The sequence below is a fragment of the Giraffa tippelskirchi genome, chromosome 2, assembly GCF_054371585.1.
Source record: "Giraffa tippelskirchi isolate mGirTip1 chromosome 2, T2T-mGirTip1v1.2.pri, whole genome shotgun sequence".
Classification (NCBI taxonomy): domain Eukaryota; kingdom Metazoa; phylum Chordata; class Mammalia; order Artiodactyla; family Giraffidae; genus Giraffa; species Giraffa tippelskirchi.
In genome coordinates this window covers 158,218,533-158,232,395 of record NC_137276.1, presented here as the reverse complement: position 1 = coordinate 158,232,395, position 13,863 = coordinate 158,218,533, and positions in this window count along the sequence as shown.

The following is a 13,863-nucleotide window of genomic DNA, read 5'->3' as shown; positions in this document are numbered from 1 at the left end:
TTGCTCAGGGCCCCTACTGAAACCTGGCAGCTTTCCACATTACTTGCTAAATCATTCAGTACAGTGTGATGTTTGCTGCTCATTGCTTCTAATTTAAGGCTAGGATGCACAAGGTATAGTAATTTCCCCTTTACCTTAGACCAGTGCCTCAGATCATTGGCTTGCTAAAAGGGTCACAGATGTGACAAGCCACCAGATCTTCATATAACATATCTTTCCTACTCTCTGAAGCATGTGTGTCTTATCATGGCATCCAGAATCACCTAGGCGGTGTATTCCATTTTCTCTGAAATTCTGCTCATCTCACTATCAAGACCTTTGCCTATTCACCAGTTCAGTATGCTCTCCAGCTACAGGTGACAAGGATCTCTTTAAAGACTGCCAAGGAGGACCTTTCACTTTCACACTTATCTTTAAATAGATGATTAATTATTTTGTCTCCTTACTGTACCAGCAGCCATTCACCAGTAGCTACCCAATTCCATATTCCTTAATTTTACTATTTTTCCTGTACCTTTTGAATGTCAGTGACCCTGTAAAAGCTAGCATATCTCCATCATCTTAGCAACTGTACTGCTACAATATCCAAGGAACTATCAAGTCACCATTTATTGCTAGGGACAGGATCTTCATTGCTGTCTAGTTGGTATATGATCCAACTTCAAAATTACATCTTTAGAGTTTGCTTGATAGGATCTTTTCTGACATAAGTTATCTTAAAATGGGTTCCCTAGAATCAGAGTCTTAGGCAGAAAATCTTCAGCAAGTGATTTATTTAGAGTGCTCTCGAGATCAACATTTAAAGAGGGGAGGGAAAGAGGACAGGGCAAGAGAAGAAGCTAGACAAAGATGTGGTTTCAGGAGAAATTCACCCTCAATCTGAACTCATGAAGAGCTTTGGAGTCTCAACTGTTTACAGAGGTTGCACTACTGATATCTAAGTGTGTTGAGCTGTTATACTCTTGTATTAGTCACCCACTGATTTCTGATAACTGCTAAAGTGGAGGGTTGCATAACTTTCTAGGCAGTGCTCACTAGCTAAAGGCTCTCCTCTCCTTGCTCATGCTCATGTATGTATCCCCAGTAGTGGCTGACACTTTGCAATCCCATGGACTGTAGCCCACCATGCTCCTCTTTCCATGAAATTTTCCAAATAGTAGAGTGGGTTGCCATTTCCTACTCTAGGGGGCTCTTCCTGACCCAGGGATCAAGCCCATATCTCCTGCGTTGGCAGGCAGATTCTTTACTGCTGCACCACCTGGGAAGTCCAAAGGCCCTCCCCATTACAGCTAAAATATAAGTTGTCAGTAACCAACACCTGCAGCATCTGGGTGATGACGATGACTGTACCATTCTGACAAACAAGATGAGTTTGGGCACCAGCAAGAGCTGACTCATTAGAGAAAACCCTGATGCTGGGAAGGATTGAAGGCAGGAGAAGAGGATGACAGAGGACGAAATGGTTGGATGGCATAACTGACCCAATGGACATGAGTCTTAGCAAGCTCTGGGCAATGGTGAAGGACAGGGAGGCCTGGCATGCTGCAGTCCATAGGGGTCGCAAAGAGTTGGACATGACTGAGCAACTGAACGACAACAAATATCTGACACACCAGTCCAACTTCCTTCAAGCTCTCTGATTTCCTAAAAATGCTTCTCTTTGATTAGAGGGTAAGAGAGACCAGAGATGCAAGTATGAAGATTCACTTCCTAGGACACAGAGCAGGCTATGATTGCAGAAAGAATGTAGAGGAGCACACAGGAGAAATGGTCCTGTATTTCTATGTAGAATTGTTTGGGGCTCTCTCACAACCTAGAAGATTAAACCAAAGTCCTCAGCACTGAAGGCTTTTCATTGTCTGCCTTAAAGCTTTATACTTCATGGTTATTTACCTGATATAACATATGCTCTGGCCAACATTTCTCAGACTTTTATTTCTGAAATCCTTATCTTCTGCCTGGTATTCCCCTTCTCAATCTCATTACATCTTCCTACCACCCCACCACAACTACTACTGTGCCAAACACACACATACATAGCTTTATCCTAACAACAATCACTCTACTCTAGTTTTTTTTTTTTTTTAATAAGTCCATTTCCCAAATGGATCTTGAATTACTTGAGAAGAGGGATGGCTTGTTTTTGCATTGCTTTGACAAAGAGTAGCAATGAGTGAATGAATGAAAGAAATAATGAATGATTCGTTCATAGCCTTCAAGATTCAATTTTAAGTAACATAATTTTAAAGCCAACTCTAGCCTCTCCTTCCTGTCTCAAATTTGAGATGCCCCCTGTTTTCATAACCCTTTACCTATATTTTTCACAGGACTTACCACAGGGCATTACATAGGTTTGGTCAGGTGCCTGTCATCTGCACTGGAATATGAGCCTTTCATCATTACATTTCCAGTGTCTGGCAAATAATATTTCCTTGAAGAATATGAAAGATGGATAAATGATTGAATGAGTGAATGAGTATAATAGACAGTGACAAACCATACAATTTCCAGGAAAAGGAACACATGTTTCTTTTTTAGAATCAAAGGAAGAATTGCAAATTACAATGGAATTTTAATGTGTGGCATGTTCAATGGCTTCACAATATTTTACAGAGTATCACAGATATACAGATGATAGATAGCCTATATAGAAAGAGATAAGGAGATAGAAATAGAGATAGACTTCAGTCAATTCAGTTCAGTCACTCAGGCGTACCCAATTCTTTGCAACCCCATGGACTGCAAACGCCAGGCCTCCCTGTCCATCACCAAACTCATGTCCATTGAGTCGGTGATGCCATCCAACCATCTCATTCTCTGTTGTCCCCTTCTCCTCCCGCCTTCGATCTTTCCCAGCATCAGGGTCTTTTCCAATCAGTCAGCTCTTCGCATCAGGCAGCCAAAGTATTGGAGTTTCAGCTTCATCATCAGTCCTTCCAATGAATATTCAGGACTGATTTCCTTTAGGATGGACTGGTTGGATCTCATTGCAGTCCAAGGGACTCTCAAGAGTCTTCTCCAACACCACAGTTCAAAAGCATCAATTCTTTGGCACTCAGCTTTCTTCATAGTCCAACTCTCACATCCATACATGACTACTGGAAAATACATACCTTTGACTAGATGAACCTTTGTTGGCAAAGTAATGTCTCTGCTTTTTAACATCCTGTCTAGGTTGGTCATAACTTTTCTTCCAAGTAGCAAGTGTCTTTTAATTTCATGGCTGTAGTAACCATCTGAGGTGATTTTGGAGCCCCCAAAATTAAAGTTTCACGCTGTTTCCATTGCTTCCCCATCTATTTTGCATGAAGTGAAGGGACCAGATGCCATGATCACATGGACCACAGCCTTGTCTAACTCAATGAAACTATGAGCCATGCTGTGTAGGGCCACCCAAGATGGATGGGTCATGGTGAAGAGTTCTGACAAAACGTGGTCCACTGGAGAAGGGAATGGCAAACCACTTCAGTATTCGTGCCTTGAGAACCCCATGGACAGTATGAAAAGGTAAAAAGATAGGACACTGAAAGATGAATTCCCCAGGTCAGTAGGTGCCCAATATACTACTGGCGATCAGTGGAGAAATAACTCCAGAAAGAATGAAGAGATGTTGCCAAAGCAACAACAACATCCAATTGTGGTTGTGATTGGTGATGGAAGTAAAGTCTGATGCTGTAAAGAGCAATATTGCATAGGAACCTGGAATGTTAGGTCCATGAATCAAGGCAAATTGAAAGTAGTCAAGCAGCAGATGGCAAGAGTGAACACTGACATTTTAGGAATCAGTGAACTAAAACGGACTGGAATGGGTGAGTTTAACACAAATGACCATTATATCTACTACTATGGGCAAGAATCCCTTAGAAAAAATGGAGTAGCCATCATAGTCAACAAAAGAGTCCGAAATGCAGTACTTGGATGCTATCTCAAAAATGACAGAATGATCTCTGTTTGTTTCCAAGGCAAACCATTCAATATCACAGCAATCCAAGTCTATGCCCCGACCAGTAATGCTGAAGAAGCTGAAGTTGAACGGTTCTGTGAAGACCTACAAGACCTTCTAGAACTAACACCCAAAAAAGATGTCCTTTTCATTATAGAGGACTGGAATGCAAAAGTAGGAAGTCAAGAAATGCCTGAAGTAACAGGCAAATTTGGCCTTGGAGTATGGAATGAAGCAGGGCAGAGGCAAATAGAGTTTTGTCAAGAGAATGCACTGATCATAGAAAACACCCTCTTGCAACAACACAAGAGAAGACTCTACACATGGACATCACCAGATGGCCAATACCGAAATCAGATTGATTACATTCTTTGCAGCCAAAGATGGAGAAGCTCTATACAGTCAGCAAAAACAAGACCAGGAGCTGACTGTGGCTCAGATCATGAACTCCTTATCACCAAATTCAGACTTAAATAGAAGAAAGTAGGGAAAACCACTAGACCATTCAGGTAGACCTAAATCATATCCCTTATGATTATACAGTGAAGGTAACAAATAGATTCAAAGGATTAGATCTGATAGACAGAGTGCCTCAAGAACTATGGACAAAGGTTCATGACATTGTACAGGAGGCAGTGATCAAGACCATCCCCAAGAAAAAGAAATGCAAAAAGGCAAAATGATTGGCTGATGACACCCTACAAACAGCTGTGAAAAAAAGAGAAGTGAAAGGCAAAGGAGAAAAAGAAAAATAGATAGACTTAGAGTAGTTTTATCTGATAGGTTTCAATTCCAATCAGAGAACTTTTCCAATTTAGGGTATATGTAATATCAACTATAGTTTTGGAGTAAGGATACATATATCTAAGTTAGAAGGCAGAAGAAGTAGAGGGTGACAGAGGATGAGACAGTTGGATGGCATTACTGATTCAATGGATATGAACTTGGGAAAACTCGAGGAGATGGTGAGGGACTGGGAGGCCTGATGTGCTACAGTCCATGGGGTCACAAAAAGTCAGACACAACTTGGCAATGGAACAACATTTAAGTTAATGTGTTTTATGCCCTCAACACTGCTAATTTGTTAATATATTTGAGTATTATTTGCACAAAGATTTCTCAGTATCTGATTAATCTCTAGAATAACAGCCTTTAGACACAATAGCTTTTAAACACCTTGATCTGAAAGTTGTGGCTTTACGAATTCAAGATTTATTTACTTCAAAAAGCTTCTCTTATAGAAATAGCCGTTATGTTATTCTTTGGGGTCATCTTTCAGTGAGCTGCTGCATACCACATGTGTGAATGCTACAGCACAGTCTCAGTTGTTTATGAACTTTGTTGAGAGCAAAGGTTTATTTGCATAAAGTCTAATAGCTTTTGACAAGATTGTAGCTCTTCTAATGGCAATAACAGTCATCTGTTTCTCTAAGCACCCGATTAAAATAAAGTGAGGAGATGAAAAGGTGTTTAAACACGTTTCAGACTAATTAATAATGCCAGTCTAAACTAACTGGAAAGACAAGAGTGTTCTCTTGGTGTTCCTTCTTCTCATCTTGATCCTTAGTAAAGCAATGTGCATGCACCCACAATTCCCAGGCTCAGTTTGATTATTTTTATACAGTTTCTTTACCTCTTCAATCATTCTATATGTTATCAGAAACAAAAATAAAAACATGCTCTATTTGCTATAATTAAATCAGCTCTGTTTAGTTTTCCTGTACCTACTCTTTTATTTTGAAATTACGTGTGGAGGTTCTTCATTGCTCAATATTGTTCATTTTTCCCCCCAATCTTATGACTTCTTCTACCTTAAAATATAAAGGAAAATTTTAAGAGTTGGAAGGAACCATAGGATAGATTTATCTGGTCTTCTACTTTTATCTGTGTCAACAATTTAAATCTAGAGAAAGTGCACAAGTGAGTAGGTGACTATGCTAGGAAGGGAATTCTGTTTTCCTGATTAATATTCTCTGTGTCTCCACTTATCCCACACTACTATTAAGACACTAGTAATGTCTGTATTCACCCACCCCTTTATGAGTTCATACATGTAAGCTGTTAGAATCTTAGAACTTAGTGCCTATTGCACACAATATTTATTAATATCTTATTTTTCTTATAATTAACTATTATTTAATTATTTCATTATAGGTAATTAGAATTTTTGTTAAATCAGAACCATATGAATAATTGTCTATAATATATTTACATTGCCTCGCCCTTCAAGGAGAATCACTGTACTTTATAAAAACTCATTAAGGTAGAATAATAGCCCTTCCCAAAGACGTCTGAACCTTAATTTCTCAAACCTGAATATGTCATATTTCATGGCAAAGGGAGAAAAATTAAGGTTGTAGAGGGAATCAAGGTTGCTTATCAATTGACCTTGAGTTGAGGAGATTATTTTGGATTATCCCAATGAGACCAATGTTATCTTAAAGGTCTTTTTTAGCGTAAGAGAGAGGCAAAAAAAAAGGGAGAAGGAGAGAGCTGGCAGTGAGAAAAGGACTAGCTCAGAGGTGCTCACTCTGAAGATGGAGGAAAAGAGCCAAAGCCGAGGAAGGCAGGTGGCATGGAGAATCTGCAAGGAAAAGGAACAGAGCCTCCAGAGCGGTAGGAAGCCCTGGAGACATTTTCATTTTAGCCCAGTGAGACCCATTGCAGTCTCCCAAACTATAGAACTGAAAGATAATAAATGTGTAATTACATTAGTGGTAATTTGTTACAGTATCCATAGGAAATGAATATACTAATTTTTAGGAGGAATATAAAAAGAACATTCTTAAATGTAGAAGTTGTGCATTTGGTCAAATCAATTGTAGAAGAGTGACCAGCACACTCTAGTACAGTGTTAAATTGTAGAAGAATCTGAGATAATGAGATATTCCACATTTTTACTGTCCAGTGTTTAGCCCTTCACTATACTGAGCTCAGACACCAGAGAACCTAAATTTTTAAATTTAATTTTAATTATAATTTAAGTAGCCATGTGTGGCTAATAAATTGAACATTATGGTTAGTGACTGGTTTATAATTAATGCTTCTCCCCTATCCTGCCAAGGGACTCAAAGACAATTCTCACAAAATAATAAGGTAGCAAGTCAGAAACAAGTCTTTGCCTGCTCTTAGTATGAAAGTCATGTTTAGTAGATTATGCACTCGGTAAATATTTAATGAAGTTCGTGGGAATGTGGTAGCAACCACCATTAAAATCAAGGAGGGTTAGTGTAGAGGAAGACAGTTACTAGAAGGAAGATAACTTTTTCCAGCCAAATTCCAGCAGGCTTGGCCTTTGCCAGCAACAAGGTCAAGGGTATCCAACCAGCAATCTGCACATATCCAGTGTGGCCTTGACCCCACACAGCTGTCTGATAGTGCAGGGCAGAGTAACAGAAAATCAGTTAAAATTCACTCCCAACTGTCAGACTTTTGCAATGTCCCGTTCTTTGTCCTCTTTGCATTTCTCCTGTTTACTCATTGAGTTTGGTTCTGCCTGGTTTAACCTCTACCTTGTGCAACTTTCATAGAATAAGTAGTCTTTTCTAAGACTTTGACAGGTGGAGGAAAAAAGGGATGGGAAGGAGAACTGAAACAGCAGCAGATTTTATTTTGAGAGTTAAGTTTTTAATTTGAAGATAAAAGTATATACACACATGCCTTCGGAAAATTAATTTCAGTTAGTTTTGATTATTTTTCAGTGGGTTATAGAATTTTCAGTATGTACTTATACTTCATTTCATAGCACAATAAGGCAGCTTCTTCCATTGCAGAATTTCTCACCTCCGCTCTCTATTCTCACTGTTTAGTACTGATTCAGATCCCTATCATCTTCCTCTAATACCAACTATTATAAGAGAAAAGACTTATAAGCAGTCAGTATGTGCCAGACCCTTTTCTAACACCCTTCTCTTTACCCAATGATGATGGTAATACTAATATTGGTATTTTGAAGATGAAGACATGAGGCATCCAAAGGATAATAGCTAACTTGCCTATGTTATACAGATAGCAACCAGCAAAGCCAGGATTGGAATGAAGGAAATCTGCAGATATAACCACTGCTCTCAGCCATTGTGGTCAAACTGAGTTCAACCACTTCACAAGACACAGCATCAGTGAGCTGTGTTAGAAGACAAATCATAATTAGTGTGCTAGTATTATGAAATAGGGCAGTTAATATAATAATTTAATAGCTAGTTAGTTTATACCTTGAACAAACAGTGGATAATGAGATAATGCTTTTTCAATAGAATGGAGATAATTCAAATTAATGCTTCTAAAAGTCCCAGGCAGGGACTTCCCTGGTGGTCTAGTAGCTAAGATTTATCACTCCCAAAGCAGGCAGCCCTAGTTTAATCCCTGCTCAGGGAATAAGATCCCACATGCTGCAATTGAAGATACCACATGCCCCAACAAAAATTGAAGACCCACACAGTCAAATAAATTAGTTTTTAAAAAGTCTCAAGTAGAGGACACACACTTAGGACTCAATAAATGTTAGGCATCCTGTTTTTGAATTGGAAAACATTTACATCTAGTGGATATGATTATGCACTATATTATATGTATATTGCGTATACATTCATGCATATTATATATTATGTGTATATGTATACTATACATATACAGCTAGTGCATCTGATATGTTAGTGCAAAGACACAGAGTTTTGCCAAGAGAACGCACTGGTCATAGAAAACACCCTCTTCCAACAACACAAGAGAAGACTCTACACATGGACATCACCAGATGGCCAACACTGAAATCAGATTGATTATATTCTTTGCAGCCAAAGATGGAGAAGCTTTATACAGTCAGCCAAAAATAACACTGGGAGCTGACTGCGGTTCAAGTCATGAACTCCATATTGCAAAATTCAGACTTAGATTGAAGAAAGTAGTGAAAACTACTAGACCTAATTTAGGTATGACCTAAATCAAATTCCTTACGACTATACAGTGAAAGTGACAAATAGATTCAAAGGATTAGATCTGATAGACAGAGTGCCTGAAGAATTATGGACAGAGGTTCGTGACATTGTACAGGAAGCAGGGATCAAGATCATACCCAAGAAAAAGAAATGCAAAAAGGCAAAATGGTTGTCTGAGGACACCTTACAAATAGCTGAGAAAAGAAGAGAAGCAAAAGGCAAAGGAGAAAAGGAAAGATATACCCATTTGAATGCAGAGTTCCAAAGAATAGCAAGGAGAGCTTCCTCCATGATCAATGCAAAGAAATAGAGGAAAACAATAGAATGGGAAAGACTAGAGAACTCTTCAAGAAAATTAGAGATACCAAGGGAACATTTCATGCAAAGATGGGCACAATAAAAGACAGAAGTGGTATGTATCTAACAGAAGCTGAAGATATTAAGAAGAGGTGGCAAGAATACACAGAAGAACTATACAATAAAGATCTTCATGACACAGATAGCCATGATGGTGTGATCACTCACCTAGAGCCAGACATCCTGGAATGCGAAGTCAAGTGGGCCCTAGGAAGCATCACTACGAAAAAAGCTAGTGGAGGTGATGGAATTCCAGTTGAGCTATTTCAAATCCTGAAAGATGATGTTGTGAAAGTGCTGCACTCAATATGTCAGCAAATTTGGAAAAATCAGTAGTAGCCACAGGACTGGAAAAGATCTGGTTTCATTCCAATCTCAAAGAAAGATGATGCCAAAGATTGCACTCATGTCACAGACAAGCAAAGTAATGCTCAAAATTCTCCAAGCCAGGCTTCAACAGTATGTGAACCGTGAACTTCCAGATGTTCAAACTGGTTTTAGAAAAGGCAGAAGAACCAGAGATTAAACTGCCAACATCCGTTGGATCATCGAAAAAGCAAGAGAGTTCCAGAAAAATATCTATTTCTGCTTTATTGACTATGCCAAAGCCTTTCACTGTGTGGATCACAATAAAGTTTGGAAAATTCTTCAAGAGATGGAAATACCAGACCACCTGACCTGCCTCTTGAGAAATCTGTATGCAAGTCAGGAAGAAATAGTTAGAACTGGACATGGAACAACAGACTGGCTCCAAATAGGGAAAGGGGTACATCAAGGCTGTATATTGTCACCCTGCTGATTTAACTTATATGCAGAGTATATTATGAGAACTGCTGGGCTGGATGAAGCACAAGCTGGAATCAAGACTGCTGTGAGAAATATCAATAACCTCAGATATGCGGATGACACCACCCTTATGGCAGAAAGTGAAGAAGAACTAAAGAGCCTCTTGATGAAAGTGAAACAGGAGAGTAAAAAGTTGGCTTAAAGCTCAACGTTCAGAAAACTAAGATCATGGCATCCACTCCCATCACTTTGTGGCAAATAGACGGGGAAACAATGGAAACAGTGAGAGACTTTATTTTGGGGGGTTCCAAAATCACTGTAGATGGTGACTGAAGCTATGAAATTAAAAGACGCTTGCTCCTTGGAAGAAAAGCTATGACCAACCTAGACAACATATTAAAAAGCAGAGACATTACTCTGCTGACAAACATCCGGCTAGTCAAAGCTATGGTTTTTCCAGTAGTCATGTATGGATGTGAGAGTTGGACTATAAAGAAAGCTGAACGCTGAAGCTCAAATTGATGCTTTTGAGCTGTGGTGTTGGAGAGACTCTTGAGAGTCCCTTGGATTGCAAGGAGATCCACCCAGTCAATCCTAAAGGAAGTCAGTCCTGAATATTCATTGGAAGGACTGATGCTGAAGCTGAAACGCCAATACTTTGGCCACCTGATGTCAAGAACTGACTGACTGGAAAAGACCCTGATGCTGGTGGAGAAGGCAGGAGGAAAAGGGATGACAGGATGAGATGGTCGGATGGCATCATGAACTTGATGGATATGAGTTTGAGCAAGCTCCAGGATTTGGTGATGGACAGGGAAGCCTGGCATGCTGCAGTCCATAGGTTTACCAAGAGTCAGACAGGACTGAGCAGCTGAACTGAACTGAACTGGACTGAGTGCATATGATTAAGAGGGTGGGAGGGGGGAGTTGAAATCTCTTCTCTATAATATTTCAATTTTCCCTTAATTTGGTAGCTAACTGGTGTAAGCATACCAATGAACTAATCCCATCATACTTTTTCCAACCAGTTATTTCCATTTAATTTGGATCCTGTATGTCCTGACCTCCAGCATTTATCCACATCACAGTCGAATTCTTCGAACTGGAATGTACTGCCGTACCTTACCCACACTTCCCCTCCATCATCCATCCCTTACTCTTCAGAGTAGCATTGTTAAAAACATTATCAAAGAAACCCGACTAGGTCTTGCTCCTACTTAAAACCTTGTCATGTCTTTCTATCATCCTCAAGAAGAAAACCCAAATAATCCCAAGTAGAATTAATCATTCACATATATATATATTCATTGGAAGTAATCATTAATACCCATTCTTCCTCACCAATTCTCCCTTTCCCAAATCCTATTCCTCTACAACAAGCAGAGCTGCATTTTACAGTTTACAGTCATGCATAATATAATTGTTCTTGAAAATCTCTTAGGAAGGAGCCACAGTAACGACTTATTCTGTGTCAATCCAAAAGGTCCAGCTTCTCCTCCATCTTTGAAACGATTAAAACTTACAGAGGAAATCAGAGTTCTGTTTCCCACTGAATGCTAAGACATATATAATATTTTTGTCCTGTGTTGATGGACAAAACCATCCGGCATTTTCAAAAATTACCACTCTTGGCTCAGCATAAACATTTTAAATCACATAAAGGCATACGGATTCATCTCAGCTCATCACTGGCAGGTACACACTACTTTCTGTCTCCCATGTTGCTGCTTTTGACACTGACCAAACTCTCTCATCAACCTATTCTTGCACTATTTCCACAGCCTTTCATTAACTGATTTCTATCTCTGGCTCCTGCAGCCCAGAAAAATCTTTCTAAAATACAAATCTGCTCAAGTCTATGATTAAAATTCTGTGACTGCTTCTGATTGCCTAGGATATGATAAACCCCACACTCGTTAGCATAGTATACAAGTCCTGCAATTTGGCTACTTACTACATGTACTTCCTATGTGCACACTGGCATCAAGAGCCTACAGTATCCAGAAAAGAAACACAAATGAATGAAGAAAGAATAGTAGACATTGTGGGGAAATAGGAAACCAGAGAGCCTATCTAGAGCTATGCAGTATGGTCATCTCTTTTTGATCAGACTCTAGACTTTTTTAAGAGGACTCTTCTAATTTCTCAGAGTTAAAATGAATTTAATTTTTAGAATATCCCTGGGCACTTCAAACAAAGTGTGTGTTTAGGCCAAATCTGAAATGCTGTTCACCAGGCTGTAACTCTGCTCTACATTTTGGTATAAATTCTTTCTTTTACCAGAAACGTTCTTTCCCATATATAGTTGGGAGTTTAGTTCAAATATTTAGTTCAGCCTGATAAAATCAGCCAGCCTGCCTACCACTCTCTATTCTTTGGCCTTGGGACAATCACTGAGGTTCTTACAATAAAGCTGTCATTGATCAAATGTTGTCCACATTCTGGGTACAGGGCTCAGCATACAATAGACACGATGTCAATCAATCTGTTTGCTTTCCACAACTCTCTGCTTTACCTCTATTTATTTTATTTTACATATGGGGAAGAAGAAGCATAGAGAGATTAACTAGCTTACCTAGTATCATGTCTAATGAAGAAAGAAAGCAGTCTCACATCAATTTAGTCTTATCCCAAAGACAAAGGTATTAAAAATTACAATCTTTATCACACTGCAATTTCTTTTTGTTTTGATCTCCCACCAACACCACAAAAAATCTGGATCTCTTCAAGAGTCAAAACTGATTTTACTCACCATTTACTCACCAATGCTTCAGATCCCTCATCATCAAGATTACAGATCCTTCCTCCATCAGTCTATTCATCTGTTCATTCACTTACTTAATTATCCAACACTTTCTGAGCACCTACTATTCACTCTGATATGACTCTGACTTGGAGACTTGTTGAGGGTTCAGTCTGTGGATGTCCCTGTACGGGTGGTTGGAAGAGTCACAAAGGAGGTAAAGATACACATGTGCTTCAGGTTAGGTGCAGGCCACCACCTAAGCCCTCTGCCTCAGAAGCCACATCTACTGAGTTTGGATGCCAATTCTGCCCTTACCAGCTGTGTAACTTGGGGCAAACTATTAATACTTTGCTTATCTGGGCCTCAGTTTCCTTATCTGTTATGATCAAAATCTAACTCACTGGCTTTTTTGAATACTTAGTGAGTTCATACAAATAAAGCTCTTAGGATCCAAATAAATTAGTGAGTATTATTTAGTGTGATGATTAATCTTGTGTCTCCACATGGCTAGGCTGTAGTGGCCAGTTGTTTGGTCAAGCACCAGTCTAGATGTTGATGTTACGGTATTTTTTAAAGATATGAAAGTCATTCAGTCATGTTCTGACTCTTTGTGAACCCATGGGCTGTAGCATGCCAGGCTCCTCTGTCCATGGAATTCTCCAGGCCACAATATTGGAGTGGGTAGTCATTTCTGTCTCCAGAGGATCTTCCCAACCCAGGGATCGAACTCAGGTCTCCTGCATTACAGGCAGATTCTTTACTGTCTGAGACACCAGGGAAGCCCAAGAATACTGGAGTGGATAGCCTATCCCTTCTACAAGGGATCTTCCCGACCCAGGGATTGAACTGGGGTCTCCTGCATTGCAGGTGGATTCTTTATCAGTTGAGCTACCAGGGAAGCTCCTTTTTAGATGTGATCAACATTTAAACCACTATACTTTGAGTAAAGTAGATTGCTCTCCATATGTGGGCAGGCCTCATCTAATCAGTTGAAAGCCTTAAGAACAGAATGGATGTTTCAGGGTATAAAAAAGGAATCCTCAAGACTGAAAGATTTTGAACTCAAGACTGCAACATCAACTCTTACCTGAGTCTCCAGT